The sequence below is a fragment of the Amblyraja radiata genome, chromosome 19 (genome assembly GCF_010909765.2).
Source record: "Amblyraja radiata isolate CabotCenter1 chromosome 19, sAmbRad1.1.pri, whole genome shotgun sequence".
Lineage (NCBI taxonomy): Eukaryota > Metazoa > Chordata > Chondrichthyes > Rajiformes > Rajidae > Amblyraja > Amblyraja radiata.
In genome coordinates, this window is record NC_045974.1 from 19,015,893 (window position 1) to 19,023,725 (window position 7,833).

General features: G+C 41.4%; 1 long non-coding RNA gene across 1 annotated transcript; it reads right to left on the bottom strand.

The window, feature by feature from the left end:
* Positions 1-2,138: 2,138 nt before the first annotated feature.
* LOC116983913 lies at positions 2,139-3,308 on the bottom strand. Its single transcript, XR_004414845.1, has 2 exons — positions 2,437-3,308; positions 2,139-2,332 (listed from the first exon to the last, which is right to left on the bottom strand). It is a non-coding gene; the product is annotated as an uncharacterized LOC116983913 (long non-coding RNA).
* Between the last annotated feature and the right edge of the window lie 4,525 nt (positions 3,309-7,833).

Sequence of the window (7,833 nt, forward strand, 5' to 3'; positions counted from 1 at the left end):
TTGGTGTTCCTGTTTTGAGTGTGCATCTAAACTAGATCCATTGTTATCCATCTGTGAATTTTGAGATATATTACTTTTTTTAATAATTCCATATTATGTGTTGGTCTGTTTAAAAATGTAATCCTCTGTAAACAGAAATGTATATAACATGGCACAAAATTCATGATTTCTTCCGAAAAACAGCTGAAAATATTCTAGTAAATGAAATATAAGTCACACGCATCATTCAGTTTAAAGCTAATTTTGATCAGATGCTGGACTGCGAGCAAGCTTCATATGGCCACAATGGTTTGTAAATGACACATTAGCAGTAAAACATTTTAGGAAGAATCTGGATGAATACTTGAATCACCAAGACACAGAAGGCTACAGTCCAGGTAACATGGTGGTGCAGCGGTAGAGTTGTTACCCTACAGAGCCAGAGACCTGGGTTTGATCCTCGCTATGGGAAAATTACATGTTGGCTGTTCTCTGCAGAGTGTGAGTGTGAATTGGTTAACGTGATTAGTGGTGGGATATGTTCATTAATCAGCTTGACAGTTTGCAGAAGCTGTTTGTTGGAACCCATTTTAATTTTCACCACTTCCCTTAAACAAAGGACCAATATTGGCTACTCTCCAGTCCTCCAGTACTTCTCCTGTGGCGAGAGAGGATACAAAGATCTTTGTTAAGGCCCCTGCAGATTCCCCACTTGCCTCATTCAATAACCTGGGATAGATCCTATCAGGCTCTGTGGATTTACTCACTTAATGTACTTCAAGGGACCCAAAACCACCTCGATCTCAAATGCCCTAGCATATTAGTATTCTCCGCACTGATCTCACTGTCCTCCATGTCCTTCTTCTTGGTGAATATAGATGCAAAGCACCCGTTTAGTACCTCACAAAGATCATCTGACTCTAAGCATAAATTCCCTCTTGTTTTTAAACAGATGTAAAAAGCCTTAGGATTTTCTTTAATCCAACTTGCCAATGACATTTTGAGGCATCCTTTGACACTTTTAATGGTCTGTATGAGTTCTTTCCTGCTGGCTTTATATTCCTCAAAGGTCCTATCTGATTTCATCTTTGAACCCTCAGAGATAGGAGTGTAACATATTATCCCGCTTAAGGGAATTAAAACAATGGAAGATTAAATGAAGGAAACGAAAAGTAGGAGAAATACTCACGAAGGTCAAGCTATATCTACGTTGGAAGGAACTGATAACGTTTAAGATTGATGACCTTTGAAAGAAAAAGTGAAAAAAAAGTGTTTTAAGTTGCAGTGGTGGAGGGGTGGATCGAAAAGGTTGGGTTGAGACCAAGGTCGTCTCAGCAACTAATTAACATCGCTGCCAGAACACAAAGAAACGGGTCCACTGAAAAAGCTGGAAAAGCCCAGCGTATTAGGCAACATCTGTGAAGAAAGGTAAATACTACATGTATTTTGTCAGAGCTGGCCAGTTTGCGACTCAACCAGGAAAGGCTGCTTGTCTGTAGGTGCTGAATTCACTGTGGAGGCAGTGTGCTTCAGAGGTCAGGGAAGTAGTGTTCCATGAACTTACATGAGCTTCAATGACTTGGTGTTGGAGGCGATACATTGAGATCAGTATGCAAGGGAATTAAAGCTGTGCGGAGAGGACAGAGTCAGCGTGCTTAGCAATAGGGCAAAGACATGGCAGATAGAAAATAGTGTGGAAGTTATTTGAGGTTAGACACTCGGAAGGCAAATGATAGAAAATCAATAATTTTGCAGACATTTTGATTGGCAGGGTGAGCTTGATGTTTACTGTTTCATGAGTAAACTGGCAGGTAAAGCAAATGAACAGTAGAGCAAGTGATATGTTGAAAAGTGGCTGTAAATGAATGCAACCATACTGAGTTGTTGTAGACCTTTGGTGAGCAATTTCTGTGATTCCTGTCTCCTTACTTAAGAAGGATTTCACTGTCTTTGGAGTCAGTGCACTGAAGACACTGGGTGAAGTTTAGCTAATACATATGTGGACTTTCAGGATTCACCCTGTGATCTTCCCTTCCCCTACATCTCTGTATTCCAATTCTGGAGTTCAAGTTGGTAGTTACTTGGTTCAGGGCCAAGTCAACAATCAAATAATTCTGCATTCATTGACAACACTTAAGAAGCAAAACATTGAAAGCATATGAAATAAAACAGTTTTATTTGAGAATATTGCCATTTTAAAGCCATTATTGACGAATCAATATATTAAAGCATAATCATTGAAGCACAACAGTAGGTGTACAATTTTAGCACCAAACCCATTTCATGAGAAGCCGTCGATTTGACGCAAGTGCAACCCATTTCTCTGGAGATCTGAAGAAACTCAAAATCTGAGCTTGGCCATTCCTCTGTTCCACAATACAGAACTGAGCTCGGCCATTCCTCTGTTCCACAGTACAGAACTGAGCTCGGCCATTCCTCTGTTCCACAGTACAGAACTGAGCTCGGCCATTCCTCTGTTCCACAATACAGAACCAAGAAGCGAGATGGGCAGCTACAAAATCTCTGAGTTTGTTGAAAACACATAATTATTAAGTTGTCATATATTTTTACATAAAGTATCAGATGTCCATGGGGTATAATGGGTAATATAAATTTATTATTGATTATCTTAGTGTTGATTAACTTCAGGTACATTCCGGGATGGGTCAATATCTCTGGACTTTAAATAATCTCAGATCAGCAGATGTAAAATTCACTGTTATTGGATTGTATGGGTAAACCATTGAAAATAAAGTTGACATTCACTGGTATAGATTTTTACATTTATTTTCTCGGCATTCTTTATTTTCTGACTTAGACAAAAAGGCATTGGTATCAAGCATTCCGTACCAGCTTGTGTTTCGAACCATGTCTTTTGGGAAGAAATCTCCCTCTTTTTTTACAACTTGTGTAGAGAGGCAGGTTGGCTGCTTTTAAACTTTGGTTGAATTTGATCTGCATTCATCGCATCTCCCAGTAATTGTGAATGGGAATTGAAGATTTGCAAATGAGCATTGTAATAAAGATGTTGCACAAGAAAAAAATGAGATTAAAAGATAGCAGTTTTTCGAACCATGTGATCAGCTAGACACAAAGTACAATGGTTGCAGTAGATTGTCACTAAATGTATTTCAAGTTCTTAAGTCATAAAAAGGACCAAGTAATTGCAGAAATTCAAACAGTCACTAAACATTTACTTTTTCTTTTGCGGTCCCATCCAAATGCCCTTCACTCTGATTAGAAACTACCTGGTGGCACCAGGATTTAAAAAAAAATCCGTATTTAACAACGCGAATGTTTTTTTTAAAAAAATCTGTATTTAACAACGCGAATTCGTATTTCTGTACGAAATACGGAAAATTAGCGTGGGGCCCCCTTAGGCGCAGGGCCCAATTGGGAGCAATCGGTCCAATTGGCTTAAGGCCGGCCCTGGCTGTGTGGTAATTTGCATATCACTGTACCTTCATTGGTACATGTTCCAATAAAATACCTTTGAAACCTTTGAACAGATCTGCAGGACAAATGGGAAACTGTTTAACCTACAGCACTGTTCCAACCTCAGTCAGAGAACTGCAGAACTCAGTAAGAGGGAGAAGGGGGTAGCACTAAAGATGGGACTGAGAAGGTCCTTCATCCAGAGCAAGTGGAAGCCTGGCATTGAAGAGTACACCACTGCACAAACTACCCCAGCATCTGCCAGTCCAACACTAGCCTCATGGGTCACCTTGCAGCCCACAGAACTGAAAGGCAAACAAGACAACTATGCCACTATTGTGCATAGAAATACTTCCATTAAATTCTCGAGCTGAGATTATAATGATGTTAGGAGCAGCTCTATTCAGCATTTCTGAACGTCCTGTTCATCATCATTTGATCTACAATGCTAATTATCGAGAAATTAAAGGAAGGTTCATGATGCATTGGCTTTAGTTATATTCAGAAAGGTAGAATGTGACTTTCAGTTAAACTTGCTGTAATAGTAAAGCTACTCATTTTAGTGCTTTTCCAGCATGCATATAAAGAACTGATCATGTTGATTTGTAATAGGCATTTCAAAATCTGCTCCAACTCACTGTTGGACATAACAGCTGCCAAATTATTAATATTTATACTAGTTTCCGAGTGGCAAACATCAACATTTAAAATAACAATATGTCTATTAAAATAACCGACCAAAAATTGTTAAACAAAAATTATACTAATTTGCTCATTTCCAAGCTATATCATAATTGTTAAACAAATGTTGAATATGTTTCGCATGCCTGAGTCTTGTGCTATGTAAGAAAGGTATATCCAGATTAATTAATGATTACAACTTGGGTTGCCGGAATGACAAAACCCTGTTGTCTTGTCGGGAGACAGCAAGCGAGAGCATCTAATGTTAGATGTTGCACTTTCACCAGGGCTCACAGCATAGCTGGTGAATAGTTGACATTAAATCTGTTCCAGTTTACATTTTCTGAATGAAGAATTGCCTTGCGCAATGGTGGGTTTTATACACGAGAGGTCAGAGGTCATTTGTAGACATCAGTTCATCATAACTTACTGGCAGAGGTTACATCAGCAAAACAAATCCTCAATACCCTGTCAGTCCCAAGACAATAATTCCTGTGGGAATTCAAAAGCAAGGTCCTCTACCAGACCGCCCTCAAGTGCCCACCCTCAGTACAGGCCCAACAGGGAAGCTGCAGACTTGCTGTGCTTGACACAGGTGAGACTCCAGTTGTTGTGACCTCTGCTATGGAATTCACAAGCAGTCCAAGGAGGAGATGTTTGGATCTGACCCTCAGACACTGCCTGTGAAAATAACCTGGCCATGCCTGCTGTTCTTTGTGGTATGTGGCCTCTTGGGACATCTGTATCCTGTGACAGAGGGAGCACACAGATGTTTAGGGCTCTCGTATGTCTGTTGAATGAACAAACAATAGATGATGGTCGGGGTTTGAGACGTCACTGTTATTCTGGCTCGCGTTGAAGAAATGAATCTGATTCCATTGCAATTCAAAAATAAAAGCTGCTGGAGGAACACAGCAGATTGAGCAGCATCCGTGGGGGTAAAGGGGTAGTCAATGTTTTGGTTCGGACTCCTGATGCGGAGTCTTGACCTGAAATGACAACCCTCCTTTCCCCCTACAGATGTTGCTCAACCCATTGTGTTCCTCCAGCACTTGTTTGTTGTTTCAGATACCAACAACTGAAGTCTTGTGCGTCCCCATTTCAATTTCAGTTTAACTCCTCAAGCTGAGCTTCTTAAGGTAGCAGTCTACACATTGAGAGGAGTTCAGTATCCTTCAAATTCTATAGTAATTCAAAATTCCAAGTACCAACGTTATGTTGGTGTAAAGACATGTGGTTAGAATAATTACATCATTATTGAAAGGGGAAGTCGTAAATTCCATACAAATATTACAATAGAATCTCTTAATGTTATCACTCAGAAAATATAGTCTTGATGTTACTAAATGGTATCAAAACGAAGGCTGTTGGCTTCAAGGGTTCTGCAGTAGATTATTGCAGCTAGTGTAATCTATGAGCAGTACTTCATATCCGAGTGAATATAACTGCAGAGATCACTAGTTAATAGCACCAATAAGCACATTGATACCTTGTCCAATTCAGCTCACACTTGTTAGTGTGTAGGGTATCATCATCTTGACATTAGCTTGCAAAACCTCCATTAGTGTAAACACATGGCACAGCCTATTAGCTCAACTGATATTGCAGATTGAATATTTGTAAGTGTAATATTAGAGAGTTCACAACAGATAGTTACAAAAGAGTAATAATAACGTATCGCTTCCCTTTCAACACCTTGCACACACAGAAATTCCAACAATATAGAAAAAAGGTGTTGAGAGGGCAGTAGTCCTTATTTGATACAATTTTAGTAGTTAATAGCGTATGTACAAGATATTTGGTAATAAATAGGACTGTGCATTAATATTTTACAAGGTAACAAAATATATCTCTTATATACATCTTTTGCTGAGAGGTAGCTTTCGCTCAAGCCAGTGTTCATTGTAGACTCTGACGACGTTGACATTCTCCTTGTAGCTATTTCACTGGAGGAGTTACATGTTACTTTGGCGATATGAAGACCAGGCTGTTCCCAGGAGCGCACTGTAGGATATTGGGTTCATAACCCAAGAGGTGACGTAATCGATGGGATAACTTCTAACAGGTTTTTTAAAATTTTTTAATTCAAAAGAACCCATTTCAAAATACGGCATAGGTTAGAAAATGCAGTGAGTGTTAATTTTCTGACACTGAATGTCTCAGTGTTTTTAAAAAAAAATAGCCTTGAGTCTTTATGAGTATAATTGTCCAACAAAGTAATGGAATGAAGATGGAGCTCTTTGGCAGACAGTGGCATTGTAAACCAATTTGGAATAGGAATACTAAAGATGCATCGGTAGTGGACCATCGAATGACCCGTGAACTTTCCTCTGAGACTGCTGGAACATTACCAGACGGAGCCAGACTTCCTGTCACCATCACTGAAGGAGACGAATGCGAGTGAGGCAAGGACACAAAAGAAGCAATCCGATGTGTAATCCTCTGTGGGGCAGCACGGTGGCGCAGTGGTAGAGGCTCGATCCTGCTGCTGTCTGTGTGGAGTTTGTAAGGTCTCCCCATGATCGCATGGGTTTTCTCCAAGATCTTCGGTTTCCTCCCACACGCCAAAGATGTACAGGTTTGTAGGTCGATTGGTTTGGTATGAATGAGATATGATACGATAGAACTTTATTTATCCCAGGAGGGAAATTGGTCTGCCAATCATAACTCACAACAAGATACATGAACCATGAAATCAAAGTGACGAGTGGGAAGTCCAGGATTGGGGATGTGCAAGATTGGGGGGGGGAGGGGAGTCAGTCTACCCCACGACAGAAGGGGGAGGAGTTGTACAGTTTGATAGCCACAGGGATAAAGGATATCTGTACTGCATCTTGTTGGAACCAGTCTGTTGCTGAAGGTGCTCCTCAGGCTGACCAGTGTGTCATGGCGGGGGTGAGCTGGATTGTCCAAAATGCTCTGCAGTTTGGCGAGCATCCTCCCCCCCAAGACCACCTCCCATGAATCCAACTCCACTCGCAGGACGGAGCCAGACTTCCTGATGAGCTTGTTGTTAATTCTGTTGACGTACACGGCCTTCACCCTGCTACCCCAGCACATGATAGCATAGGAGATGGCACTGGCCACCATCGATTGATAGAACATCTGCAGCATCTGACCGCAGACGTTGAAAGAGCGGAGGCTGCACAGAAAGTATATCTGGCTCTGTCCCTTCTTGTACAGGGACTCAGCATTCCTGGACCAGTCCAGTTTACTGTCCAGGTAAACTCCAAGGTACTTGCACTCCCTGGTAAACTGCACATCCACACCCTTGATGGAGACAGGGGTCAGGGGTGTTCCTCTCCTCCTAAAGTCCACCACTAACTCCTTAGTCTTGTCAGTGTTAAGCTGCAGCTGATTCAGTCCACACCACTCAATAAAGTGTTGACTACACCTCTGTATTCAGCTTCCCTTCCCTCACCGATGCAGCCCACAATTGCAGTCATCCGAAAACATCTGCAGGTGGCAGGAGTCCGAGTTGTATCTGAAGTCTGAGGTGTAGATGGTGAACAGGAAGGGAGAGAGGGACGTTCCCTGTGGGGCCTCTGTGTTGCTCACTACCATGTCCAATACCCAGTTCTGAAGTCTGACATAATGGTTGTCCAGTCAGGTAGTTGGTGATCCAGGACACCAATGGTGCATCCACCCGCATTCTCGTCGGTTTGTTCCCTAGCAGTGCAGGCCGGATGCTGCTAAAAGTACTGGAGAAGTCAAAAATGTAAATTGTCCATAGTGTGT